At 37.3% G+C, this 14,848-nt stretch overlaps 1 long non-coding RNA gene across 1 annotated transcript in view; it reads right to left on the reverse strand.

Moving 5' to 3' along the window:
• LOC132433275 (uncharacterized) overlaps positions 1-14,848 on the reverse strand; it is a 350,642-nt gene that overhangs the window by 104,145 nt on the left and 231,649 nt on the right. The window lies entirely within an intron of this gene.

Below are 14,848 nucleotides of genomic sequence, written 5' to 3' on the forward strand. Positions count from 1 at the left end.
GACAAAGGCAGGAAAGAATAACTCTAAGTGGTGTGATCTGGCTGGACTTCATGGGGGACAAAGATGGTAATAGGATAGTTTCTTCAGAGGCGAATGATTTGAACATCAGGGGATTAAAAGAAATATTGGGAAAATTAAGCAAGTCATAAAATATCTTTCGTAAAAATATCCTCTTTAAGATCATGCTTCAAAGAAAAAGATGCCATTTCATGACATCATACATTTTGGTTGCAAAAATTATACTAAAACAAACCCAAGTTGATTTGTTACTTGTTAATTCTAAGAATTCCCATGTAAGTATACATGCATAACTAAAGAGCCCTTGAGCCACAACTAAGGAGCCTGCCTGCCGCAACTAAGGAGCCCACGTGCTGCAACTAAGACCCAGTGCAACCAATTATATAAATATAAATAAATAAATATACATGCATAACATAAACTTTAAAAAATGTATATTTTAATAAAGTTAGTTTCATAATTTTAGTTTTCTTTTTGAAATGGATGTCCAATCAAACCTATTTTTTTACTACTCACTATGAAAGTTAAGACCCTAGTTTTGGTTGATTCATTGTAAGTGGCATCTTTTCTGGTACCAGTTATTTTGGGGTTATAAAGTTAATGCATAGAAAGTGCCTATCACATGATGAGGGCTTCATAAATTTTACTCTTTGTGCTATAAATTTCCATGGGTTTTGACAAATGCATTGTGTCATGTACCTACTATGCCATTATGATTTTTATTTGTGTAACAAAGTTTACATGGTGCTTACTATGTGATAGATGCTAACTCATTTACTCCTTTTAGCAACCTTATTAGACAGATACCATTAGCACGTCATCTCTGGTATAGGTGACAAAATTAAGACACAGACAGGTTAAGTAATTTCCTTAAAATCACACAACTAACATGGGTAGATCTGCATTGAGAACATAGGGCATCTGTGCTCCTAATCATTATACATCCTGCTTCCCTGGTGTTATAATTATTTATTCTACTTTGCTTTTATGGCTTTCTTCTCTTCCTCTTCTTCATCTTAAAACAATTTTCCTTTTACCATACACTGAATTTAACTCTTACCTGCTACATTTCATTACCAGCCCTCTCAATTTTTTAAAAAAAATTTCATATGTTTATTCTTCATTCAAAATCTAATCATCATTCTAACTAAAGTTTTTTAAGTAATCACATTAAAACATAATTTATTTTATAAGTTGGAGACCAGATACAATATAGGGTAAGGGAAAAAATACATAATATTTTATTGAAGTATAATTGACATATACCATTATATTACTTTCAGGCGTAAAACACAATGATTCGATACGTGTAAAAACTGCAAAATGGTCACCACAATAAGTCTAGTTAACACTTGATCAATTGTTACTGAGTTCAGAAATTTGAGGTGTGCAGACAGATAAGAGCTCCCTGCTGAAATCATTGCACAAAAAATGACAGTTACTCTGACACTAACACGCTGTCCAGATGAAGCACAGCAGCTGACTGACCCTTGTCTGCTTTGGAAACAAAGGCACTTAAGAATCCAACCTGAGATTTTAAAGGAAAGGCAATCTGAAAAGTTAACACAACCTTTTAGTCAGTTGTAAATGGCTTCTATTTCCCTATCATTCTCAAAAAAATACAAAAGCAGACTTTCTGTCACCTTTAGAAATTCTAGGAGCTGCTAAAGAATTGGATAATATTTAGAAGTGGATTCCAATCACTTCTGTGTCTTTTCTTTGGGAAAAGAGGGTGCATATCTTGAAGATATTTATAAAAAGCTTCCAAGGAGACACAATATCTAGACCAGGACACATTAACTATTCTCTTCTCAATGGATTTAGAGTAAAAATATACGTGGAAAGAGTCAGCAAAATTATTCAAGCAAATATCATATGGGTGTTAAGAAAGAAGGCCATTCAATTCACTAGTTACTTCCTACATATTGGTGTAACAATCAAAACCGATTTTTGTCAGAGAAATCTGAGCTCAGAGAGCAGACAATTCAAGTTTGATATTCACTTGGCTTTTAAAAACTCAAAAGGCAATATTTTTGGGAATGCTAAGACATTCTACTTTTCACTGTGCTATGAGCAAGGCCAAAATTGAGGCCAATGACAGTGGAAATTATACTACTAATCCCTGGGTATTTTCCTAAAGTTCTCTGATGGATAATAAGGGGGAGGTAATTAATGTCAATTGAGTTCCTGCAAGGTACTAGACACTTTTAAAATGTTTCATTTAAACCTCCCAACAATCCCATATGGAAATTATAGACCAAATGAGGAATTTGTTGTTTTTAATGCAAAGGAAGTTATTCAGTGTGAGAAAGCTGTAACTGTGAGAGATGTTCATTCTCTTTTTCACATAGCGAGTGGTGGAGTTAGGACCAGAACTCAGGTCTTGAGTCTCTAAGCTCCATATTTATTTGTTCCACAGTATCTGTCATTAGCTTATGAGATGGAGCTGCAGGGTAGGCTGGAGGAGGTGGGTGCAGGTAGTGGGAAGGCAGCTTCAGAGAGGAACGGTAGGGCAGAGACGAGGGCGGCCAAGGTAGGGAAATGTAATCAGGGGACTGGCTGGCCAGGGAATACTTGAACAGGAGCCTCTGCCTTGATGGGTTGGCTTAAAGTCCCAGGTTTGATTCCGTTTTCTCTTTCACCTATTAGATCCAGTTCATGGGCAGCTTCCCACAGCCCTTTAAGAGCTACCTCCCTTCCACTGGTGGCGTAATGCTAACCAGAAGGCTGAGGTGTTGCAGGCCTTCTTCAGCATGGCAGTATTTCCAGTCATTAGATTATTTTCCTCAGGGCCTAGCTCCAGAGAGGTCTTGGCTTCTCAGCCAAAAGGACCTGGGATTGCCAAGCAGTAACTCTTTAATTTATTGCCCCTGTTCTACATTCCTGACCTGTGAGTACTTGCAGACACAGAGACCAGCTTTCCAAAGCCCAGCATAAGCTGCTTTAATTTTGTCATTGTCCTATAATTTCATGGAAATGGCTGCTATGAAGCCAACAAATGACTAATAAAATCCCTCTGCCCACTCATTTTTAATGTCATTCTGGAACTCCAGAACAGGGACCATCTGGTCATGGTGCTTACTTTAATATAAAAGAGGGGCTGAGTTGAAAATCGTATTTCTGAGAGAAGGCTGGAACGCAACTTCTGTTTGTGAACACAAAGCACAGCAAAACAAGTCTAGTGTTTCATTTGGGGCAGTGATGAGACACACTGAGTGCTGCATAGGCAGCTCTGCCTGCGGAGAGGTTAAATTTTGACACACACACACACAGATGATATACAGATATCAATCAGTACTACTAACTGTCACATTTATTGAGCACTATCCATGTGTCAGGCAATGTGCAACACACTCTGGATTATTTTGCAATAGGCAAGTATTAGTGTACTCACTTTATAGGTGAAATAAGTAGAGACTTACGGAAGTTAAGTAAACCTGCTCCAAGTCACACAGCTAGTAAATAACAGAGCGAGGCTTGGAAAAAAGGTCCGTCAGTTTCTACATATGTGCCCTGAGCAATTGACTTACTTGACTCATTGCAGTAAGGGCTTTTGGAAGAAAAACCATCCTAAGCAATGACTAATCTTTCAAGCACGTAAATTTTAGTACCAGAAAGCTATGTGGAGATTTTTTTTTTCCTATTTTACTTTGGAATTATTTTAGATTTTACAGAGAAGTTGCAAAGATAGCAATAGAGTGCTCCTGGCTACCTTTATTCAGCTTCTTCTAATGTGAATATCTTACATAACCATGCTACATTTGTCAGAACTAAGAAATTATCTTTGGTACAATACTAATAACTAAACTACAGACAGATTGTTCAGATTGTGGTATAATTTTTATTTGCAAGTTTCTCTTGTAACTTTTGATTTGATCATCCTTTTTAGGATCTATTTTTTTTTTCTTTTAGTAAACTTAATTTTTTCTTAATTTATTAAGACTGGTTTTTTAGAGCAGTTTTATGTTCACAGAAGAATTGAGAGGAAGGTATTGAGAGGAAGAATTGAGAGATTTCCCATATACCCTCTGTTGCCACACATGAATAGCCTTCCCTATTATCAACATTCCTTACCACCATGGTACATTTACTACAATTGATGAACCTACTTTGACATGTCATCATCACCCAAAGTCTCTAGTTTATATTAGGGTTCACTCTTGTTGTATATTCTATGGGTATGGACAAATGTGTAACGTCATGTATCCTTCATTATATTATCATACAGAATAGTTACACTGCCTTAAAATTCCTCTGGGCTCCACCTGTTCATCCCCTCCCTGCCAACCCCTGGCAACTACGGATATTTTTTACTGTCTCCATAGTTTTGCCTTTTCCAGAATGTCATGTGGTTGGAATCATGTAATATGTAGCCTTTTCAGATTGGCTTCTTTCACTTTTAAGAAAACTAAATATGTATTTAAAGTTCTTCCATGTCTTTTTTTTTTGCTTTGTGGTACGCGGGCCTCTCACTGTTGTGGCCTCTCCCGTCGTGGAGCACAGGCTCCGGACACGCAGGCTCAGCAGCCATGGCTCACGGGCTCAGCCGCTCCGCGGCATGTGGGATCTTCCCGGACCAGGGCATGAACCCGTGTCCCCTGCATCAGCAGGCGGACTCTCAACCACTGCGCCACCAGGGAAGCCCTCTTTTTCTTTTTGTAAACATCTTTATTGGAGTATAATTGCTCTACAATGGTGTGTTAGTTTCTGTTCTATAACAAAGTGAATGAGCTATACATATACATATATCCTCATATCCCCTCCCTCTTGCATCTCCCTCCCACCCTCCCTATCCCACCACTCTAGGTGGTCACAAAGCACAGAGCTGACCTCCCTGTGCTATGCGGCTGCTTCCCACTACCTATCTATTTTACATTTGGTAGTGTATATATGTCCATGCCACTCTCTCACTTCGTCCCAGCTTACCCTTCCTCCTCCCCATGTCCTCAAGTCCATTCTCTATGTCTGCATCTTTATTCCTGTCCTGCCCCTAGGTTCTTCAGAACCATTTTTTGTTGTTGATTTTTTAGATTCCATGAATATGTGTTAGCATACAGTATCTGTTTTTCTCTTTCTGACTTACTTCACTCTGTATGACAGACTCTAGGTCCATCAACCTCACTAAAAATAACTCAATTTCATTTCCTTTTATGGCTGAGTAATATTCCATTGTATATATGTGCCACATCTTCTCTATCCATTCATCTGTTGATGGATACTTAGGTTGCTTCCGTGTCCTGGCTATTGTAAATAGAGCTGCAATGAACGTTGCGGTGCATGTGTCTTTTTGAATTATGGTTTTCTCAGGGTATATGCCCAGTAGTGGGATTGCTGGGTCATATGGTAGTTCTATTTTTAGTGTTTTGAGGAACCTCCATACTGTTCTCCATAGTGGCTGTATCAGTTTACATTCCCACCAACAGTGCAAGAGGGTTCCCTTTTCTCCATACCCTCTCCAGCATTTATTGTTTGTACATTTTTTGATGATGGCCATTCTGACTGGTGTGAGGTGATACCTCATTGTAGTTTTGATTTGCATTTCTCTAATGATTAGTGATGTTGAGCATCCTTTCATGTGTTGGTTGGCAATCTGTAGATCTTCTTTGGAGAAATGTCCATTTAGGTCTTCTGCCCATTTTTGGATTGGGTTGTTTATTTTTTTGATATTGAGCTGCTTGTATACTTTGGAGATTAATCCTTTGTCGGTTGCTTCATTTGCAAATATTTTCTCGCATTCCAAGGGTTGTCTTTTCATCTTGTTTATGGTTTCCTTTGCTGTGCAAAAGCTTTTAAGTTTAATTAGGTCCCATTTGTTTATTTTTGCTTTTATTTCCATTTCTCTAGAAGGTGGGTCAAAAAGGATCTTGCTGTGATTTATGTCAGTGTTCTGCCTATGTTTTCCTCTAAGAGTTTTATAGTGTCTGGCCTTACATTTAGGTCTTTAATCCATTTTGAGCTTATTTTTGTATACGGTGTTAGGGAGTGTTCTAATTTCATTCTTTTACATGTGGCTGTCCAGTTTTCCCAGCACCACTTATTGAAGTGGCTGTCTTTTCTTCATTGTATATTCTTGCCTCCTTTATCAAAGATAAGATGACCATATGTGCGTGGGTTTATCTTTGGGCTTTCTATCCTGTTCCATTAATCTATATTTCTGTTTTTGTGCCAGTACCATACTGTCTTGATTACTGTAGCTGTGTAGTATAGTCTGAAGTCCGGGAGCCTGATTCCTCCAGCTCCGTTTTTCTTTCTCAAGATTGCTTTGGCTATTTGGGGCCTGACCTCAATTTCTATGTGCCACATCAACTTTCCTTCAGGACATATCTTATGATTGGAGTTCAATTTCAATTGTCTCTCTAGCTTGATATTTAGGTTTTTTTGTTCTTATTGTTGGACTGTACCCTGAGTCTGCTTACTCAGAAATCACATTTCATAAGGGAAGACCCAAATCCCCTGTGCTGACCATTAATTTATCCCATTTTTACAGAGAAAATGTGAACTTAAAGTGAATGGTCTGAATTACATAGCACACAACTGGAAAAATTAAAAGACACAGGGAAGGAGAGAAAAATTCCTAAGTATTCTTTAGTTGTTAGGACAAGTGGAGCTTAAAATAAAAATTAAACAGAGATCAAACATCATAGAAAGGTATATTTTGGAAAAGAACTTAAAAGTCTTTTCCCTGCCAAATGTCAGAAATATTTTAATCCAGTTTTGGAAAGGAATGTTGTCATAATTCACAGTATTTAAACTTGGGCTTTGACCAGGCAAAACAAGTATTAAAATCAGACTTAACATGTCTGAAACAAATTTATCATTTTTTTTTTCTGAAGTCAGTTCCTCCTCTTGCCCTTCCTGATTTTATTATTGGGTCTGCTGTATTCCCAGACACAAGGCTAGAAAAGTCAGTGTCATTTTTATTGTGTTCATGCTGATATGCAATAGGTTACCAGTTCCTGCTGACTTTGCTTCTGTCACTCCCATATTTGCCCATGTTTTTCCATTTTTATTGCTGCTATTCCTTTGCTTAGGTTATTTTACAAACCTCTTGATCCATGTGCTTCAAGTATATGTGTGGGCAGTTTAATTTCTAATTGTATAGTCGCTGCAGGTCATCAATTTGTTAAAAAACTTCAATGGCATTCCCATACCTACTGGATTTAGAATAGACCCTTACTCTAGCTGTTGAGGTCCATACCCTTGCCCCACTTTACCAGATGTATCTATTATGACTCCCTTCTTTGTACACCATAAACCAGCCCTACTGGTTTGTGTTTTTCCTTGAACTGATACTGTCGCAGGGCGTTTGCACATGCTGTTTCTTCTGCTTGGGAAGGCCTCTATTCCCACTCATAATATAAGCTACTGGCATACGATGCATGAGGGGTTAGCAAACTACAGTGTGAGTGCCAAACCTGGTCTACCAGACTGTTTTAGTCAACAAAGTCTTATTGGAACACAGTGACACTCATTCTTTTATTTTCTATGACTGTTTTTGCACTGAAACAGCAGTGGGAAGTAATTGCAACAGAGACCCTATGGCCTGCAAAGCCTAACATATTTACTTTCTGGTCCTTTACAAAAAATATAAGTTCTAATTCCCAATACTAATCCCCTTAACTGAATACCCAATTTAATGTGTTTCAGCAAAAATTTGTTGAGCTCCTACCATGTGCTAAATATACAAACACGGAAAAGATATGGACCATCACTCAAAGAACTTACTGTCTAGAAGTTATGAAAAATCTATAAATTAATTCCTCTACAACATGATAAGTAAAACAACAGCACATACAGGAGATCCCTAGAAGCAGAGAATAGGGAGTTATTGATCTTTTGGAGGGGTGAAGAGGTGGGAAAAAAGAGTTTAATAGCTGATTTGGGTTTGAAATTACGTACAGGAGTTTATCCTAGAGACAAGGGATTAAAGTCATTCCAGATAGAGTAACAGCAGACACAAAAGTGTGGAGGAACATAACCACATGGTCTCTTTGGGGAACCTCAGGTAGGCTCTTATGGAAATGAAATGGAACGAGATTGGACTATGGAGTCACATTAACCTGGGTTCAAAACTTGACTCTGATAGTCATTAGCTTCATGACTTTGAGTAAGTCTTTAGCTTCTATTAGTCCCATTTTCTCACCCTAGCAGTATTTACATGAATTAACTGATGTGACATTGGTGAAAGTTTCCAGCATGTTTGATATAGTGTATGTGCAAAAAAAAAAAAATGTGCTTCTTGGTATGTAGCAAAACAAAAAAGTTCATGTAGGTGAGCATGGGATAGGAAGAGTAAAGAGAAAGATATGCATCAGCTCAAAATACAAAGATGCCTGCTCTTTTCTCTGAATCTCAGTCTCAATTCTCCCGGTAGTACTTTTTCTTTCCTGTATTATACACGGCAGGTGTGTTGATCTCATCCTTTCTTCCAAATGGTGACCTCCTTGAGGGCAGGGATCTTTCCTTATTCCTTTTTGTATCTCCTAAAGTGCCTAGCACTGTGTCATATATAGGACAAGCCTCTGATGAATGCTTGCTGAATTTTAAATCTTAGATTGTGAGGGCATTTTTACAATAATCAACCTGTTATTTTATGTGAAATTGAGACCGATGAGTTGTAAGATGTTTGACTTGCTCAAGCTTGTCCACTTTAATGATCACAAGTCTAACTTGTAGTTTCCAAGAAGGTGGAATTTGTTTTTGTCCTTTCTTCTACTCTTCCCTCATGCGTTCATTCTGGGGCAGTTTTCCCTTTCAGAAACACCCTCCACCTCACCCTCCAGGTGTCCACTGCTTTTCCAGATATGGCCTCTATCTGTTGTTACATTCACATTGAGATGCTCACAATTTGTATCATACCTTTTCTGGGAAGGCATGTGGAAAGGAAAGTTAGAATAATCAGAAGTGGATTGGTAGTAGGATTTTAGGCATCAGGAGGAAATCAGTATGTCTTCAAATCCTTTTGCAAAAGCAATCCTTAATCTACCATATATAAGGGCTGTCCTATGGGTCCCAGAACTAACAGAACTTTTAAGTACAGCAGTAATAGCTATCATTAATTAAGAGCTTACTAGTAGTAGACACTTTGTATGAGTTGTGTCTATCCCTCACAACACTCATGTGCATTTACTATCCACTTTCACAGATGGGGAAACTGAGGCTCAGAAAGGTTAGGCAACTTTCACAAGGCCACAGAGCTAAGGAGCAGAGTCCATATCTGCCTACTTCATCAGAGTCTCTGACAATACCCTTTAATTGTCCTGTAACTGGGAAGGAGGTGAGATAATCTTTCAGGCTTCAGTTCCCTACGGACATTCCTTCTTTCCAGAATTTTCCAAGGTAATGCTCCTTAGAATACTTGCCTGAAAGCAAGTATTTATTTTGCAGGGTCTAGTGCAAAATAAAAATGCACAACTTCTTGCTGAAAAAGCAGGGAGGAGAAACTATACTCAATATTTTGTAATAACCTATAAGAGAAAAGAATCTGAAAAAGAATATATATATATATATATATATATATATATATATATATATATGTAACTGAATCACTTTGCTCTACATGTGAAACTAACAGAACATTGTAAATCAACTATACTTTAATTTACAAAGAAAAAGCAGCGGGGCGGGGGGGGGGTGCGGAAATGCTATCAAAGGTATTAAAAGGTAAACTTTTTTTTTCTTCCATGGCCTCTCTCTTGACTTATCGTGGTGTTTTTTATTTTTTATTTAATGTCATTCTAAGCAGAAAGATATTAAAATTTTAAAGTATTTGCATGAACTTTACTGTTCATTTTTATATTGTGCTATGTCAGTTTTGAACGCAAATGTAAGAGCATATGCAGAATCATTGAAATAACACAATTTATATTTTGCAGCTCATACGTTCATATGTATTTTGTTCTTACCAGAAGAGTGGAAATGCTGCCCTGTGTTTACATTACTTCTTGATATATACACATTGTACCAACACTCTCTACATTCAGCTTACTGATGATTAAAGAGGAACTGAAAGGACAAGGAACTATGGGTTGCCCTATCTCTCCCTTTCCTTCTATGTCATCATTTTCAGTGAAAGTGTTTGGCTAATGCAGGGGAATAACAGGAGTAAAACATGATGGGATTCTTAAATTGATTATGTTTCTTAGAATCCCATTGCCTTTTATCTCTGTTCAAAGCATGTTCTTGTTCAGGCTGTAAGTGCAGACTCTTGGGCTTTCAGTTTTAAATGTTACTTGTACTCGCTTTCAGTCTTGCTGAACTTGCCCACGTCATGGGTCCACCAGAAACCTGTGCTTATGGGGCATCACGAACACTATATGCAAATGGGGTGGCAAGGAATGGCAGACGTATGTTTTGTGTATATCCTCTCTGCTCATGTGCATGCTCCATTGCCCCATGGAGCCTCGTTTATAAAATACAAGTTCTAAAATAAAATTCTTGAGAATTTCAAGATGGCGACAGCAGAGCATTAAAGCAAGTGTGGAGCCCCTCTAGCTGCACATGGTTGTATGCCCATGAATCTGACCCTGCCTGGGAGTTATTAATCAGTGTGCCAAAGGAAGACGTTTCCACAAGCCAAACTGTGTAAACTTTCTCCTATGTCTTAGTACCTTTAACCACTTATCAACCTTCTTTGGCCAAGTGTTCAAATCCCACTCAAAAATCTTCAACTCACCCAGTCCTTAAGCTGAGGAAGAGAAGCCTCAGGCCATTATCTCAGATGTTCAGAATCAACTCAGCTTGTTTCTGATCTCAGTAACTGTACTTGTCTTCCCAGTGGCCGAGCTCCCACCCCACACTCTGGCTTTAGGCCCTAACTGGTCTTATCCGTATTTACCTTTCATACCCCATCTGAGTCTATATCTTAGTATAAGTACTTTTAGGGTTAGTCTATAATTTAGTATAATACTCAAGAGCAAAATTTCAATGATAGAAAGCCCAATTATTTAAAATTCTCTATTCTTAGCTTTATGTGAGTTTTCCTTTTGTTTTTATTCAACATTCAACAAGTATTGACCAAGTAGCTCCTGCCATGAGCAAGAGCTCTTTGTAGGACTGGGAGGGGGCACAGGTAAAGATACTGTGGTCACTGACTTCCAAACAGTCATGCTCTAGCCTTGTGGGCCTTGAATGTTGTTACTAAATGTATCATTTAAATTAAGAAATGTTCCAGGCATCTCCTTCTCTTGGCTCCTTTCTATCCCAGAAGCGTGGTTTATGAGATAAATTTAAGGGCAGGTGCACTGAGGTCATTTTCCTAGATCAGCTCTCCATGCTCTTTCTTTAAGGGGTGATGCTCTTAATACAAACTACACCCTATATTCAAGTAAATAAAGTACACCCCTTAATCTTGAATGCTTGGCCAAAATTTTCAAAACTCTCTAAGTACGGTTTTCTAACTGATTTCCAGACTTAACCCCAAAGAATTATACAAGGTTTCTAGTGTCTGTGGCTTCTTCCATTTCCCTTAACTCTTAATCAACCACTTCACTGTATGGAACTTCTCTTGGTTGCATTTTTAACTCCTTCTCTTTAAAAGCATTCTTGATTTCAATGCCAAGGGTGCAGAGGACTTCCTGTTCTAAATTTGAATTAGCAAAAGATTTGGCTTGAATGGTTGTAGAGCTGTAGACATACTTTAATACCACTTCTGATATGACAGTTCAGTTTTAAAGGTGGTGGATTGGAAAATTATAGTTAAAAGAACACTCTTCTCCAGAGTGGTGGTGACATGAGTCATGGGAGAGGGAAGGAGTTACTATTTATTTAAAATCACTTTTGTCTGTGACCTGGGAAATTGGATTATCATCAAGAATTCTGCTTCATCGTGGCCATAGTTCTATGTTATACTAGTTAGTCATTTATTTATTCAACAAAGCGTTTCTTAAGGGTTTTACCGTGTGTCAGTTACTGTGCTAAACTTTGAGAATACAGCAGAGAAGGCACAGCCCCTGCCATCTCTTCAGTAATTACAATGGAAGGGTTATGAAATGAAAGAAGAGCATGGTTAAGGCTAATAATAATCTGGTTTTGAGGATGAGGGAAGACTTTTTTTCGATTTTTTTAAATTGAAGTATAGTTGATTTACAATGTCATGTTAGTTTCAGGTGTACAGCACAGTGATTCAGTTATACATACATATATATATGTGTGTGTGTGTGTGTGTGTGTGTGTGTGTGTATATATATATATATATATATATATATGGCTATTCTTTTTTAGGGAAAACTTTCTGAAACAAGATATAGTTAAGCATCTCAATCATTGGTTTTCAAATTTTAGAGAAACTTCTGATTCCATAGGTCTGAGACTAGCCAATAATTTGCATTTTAAACATCAGATAAGTCTAATGTAGAGGTTTTCAGAGTACTCTTCAAAAGGTATTTAACTAAGCCACTTTATATTTCCATTTTCGTTTCCATTTGTATTACTCCTGGAAAAAAATGCAGTGGTATTTTTTTTCACAAAAAATGCACACTTCGATAATACACTGCAGAGAGAGCCATTTGCCACTTTCATTTTCCTCCTGTAAAGAGAGTTGTGAGGTTTTGTCATGATGTTTGATCATCATAGAATAGACCGAGAGCTATCATAAGGTTTGCTTCAAGACCCACCGTTATTACAAAGATCTGAACCATGTTTAAAAAAAAAAAAAAATCTGAACCATGTTAGGTCAATAAATATTTTTGTAGAAAAGAATCATGTATTTTTCTTGAGAATATGGAAATGGGCTGTAAATGTGAATGCACATAAACATAATAAGAAGAACTAGATGGATTAGACCACTTTCACAGAATATTTTACTCAATTTCCTTAGCTTAGTAATTATTTTTTAAAAGATGTAGGTGTTTAGTAATATTTTAAAGACATATTTTTAAAAACATTGAAGTTGACATTTTTGAATTAGCATTTTATTAGAACACAATCTAATTTCTAAATCCAGACCATGAAGGACTCAGCTAACAATTATAGTCTTGAAGGGGCTTCAAATCCACCTTAATGGTGCTATATCAACCAACGAACCAGAGGCCACACTTCAATTTTTAAATAGCGTATTAAATAATTAAACAGCATATCAAATTATGTTTTGGATAACTGTCACAGCCTAATTTTTTAAGCACTCTTAAAAAAATTGTAAATGGTTCATTAGAGGTAGTTTTGAAGCCAAGAATGCTAACGCAAGTCACATGGAAATCCTAAAAGGAACTTGGCATGAAACAAAGAATGAACTTGTAGCTGAAAATAGCAGATTAAATAAAAACTCAATCAGTGTGGCTGTAACTGAAACATATGTACATAGATGCAGTAGACTTTTATGGTAGACACACTGATGATCTAACTTTCTCTCTGTGTCAATTTTACATGCTTTAACAAATGCCTTTGTTTAACCAATTTTATGATTGATTCCACTATACCTTGCTATGGCTGTGAATGAAAAATGTATTTCTCGACTTTTAAAACACCAGGCCAGGAGGTACAGAAAAAAAATATTAATCTTTATATCTAATTTCCCATCTTTATTGACACAAATTCCTTTGTCTTAAAACTGAAAGAAAGCTATTATTTTATGATGATCACCAGTATGCTTGTTAACTGTGCATTTTCCCCTGGGATATGCTTAAATTTTAAGGTAGTGCTAGTTATTTCCTTCATGAATTCCATTATTCTGCGTTCCAAAGAACATTAAGTATTAGTCGAAACCCAACATTTATGTGATGTAGATGTTATCACATTCTTTGCAGTGGCTGTTCTTTGTTGGTGTTCTAAAAATACTGTTTTCCATTTATATGACTTCAATTCAATTCTACATAATAAAATCATCTTTGGCTGAGAGGATATAATGGCAAAATTCCTATAATCACACAAGACTATACGTTTTACATGGCATGCCTAATCGCATTTTTTAAGGAATAAAATGTTCTGGGGTTCTTTATTTTGTGATTGAGCCAGATGAGAGCATGGCCCAAGGAATCCAGAAAGAATTGAATCTAAAATGCTTAATCAGCTTCAAGTCTGTTCATCAGCATTGTAGTTCAACTGAAAAATAAATCCTAGATGCAGGAATTTTAATTGATTACACCAGTTCAATCAAAACAACTACTTAATTCAGTGACCATCTCAGCTCAGTCATTTATTTGACTGGGCATGGAAGGCAGAGTTTAAAGCAAAAGGGTGGCAGTAAACTTAGTTTCCAGTTCCAGTTGTCACTACTAGTTATGTGACCTTGGGAAAAACATGTCACTTCTCTGGGCCTCCATTTCTATAAAATGATAGGAATGACATTTGATAATCCCTAACATCTTTCCTGGTTGGAAAATTCAATACGTCATTTAAAGCAGTTGTTCTACCAGCATCATTAAAAGGCAACTCAGAAAAGACAGGATTGATGAACGGTGTCAAAGACCTTGGCCTACTGACATGCACCTACTGTTCCTTATATGAAATGACTGACTCATCCCCGACTACCCAGCTTACTCATTCAGGGTTGATATCTTCACAACATCTTTCAGGAGGGGAGATGAGACCCACTCTAACCTTTCTGAATCAATTATACAACAACTCAAAGGCAGCAGGTTCAAAACATCAGAGATGATAGATTCAGACCTGGGAATGTGCCAGTACAGGAGCCTCTTTTTCCTCCCTGTGAGTCTTACAAAGATAAACAAAAGATAAACAAGATAAGTAGAAGATACTGGGGGAGGTGGAGGAGTGAGGCTCGAATTACCATCTGCAAATGTGCATACATCTGCAGGTGTCAGGGTCTGTGAATTCAAAATCTCCCTACCCAACCAACCAACCAACCAACCAACCAAAAGGAGAACATTTTCAC

Source organism: Delphinus delphis, chromosome 11 (genome assembly GCF_949987515.2).
Source record: "Delphinus delphis chromosome 11, mDelDel1.2, whole genome shotgun sequence".
Classification (NCBI taxonomy): Eukaryota; Metazoa; Chordata; class Mammalia; order Artiodactyla; family Delphinidae; genus Delphinus; species Delphinus delphis.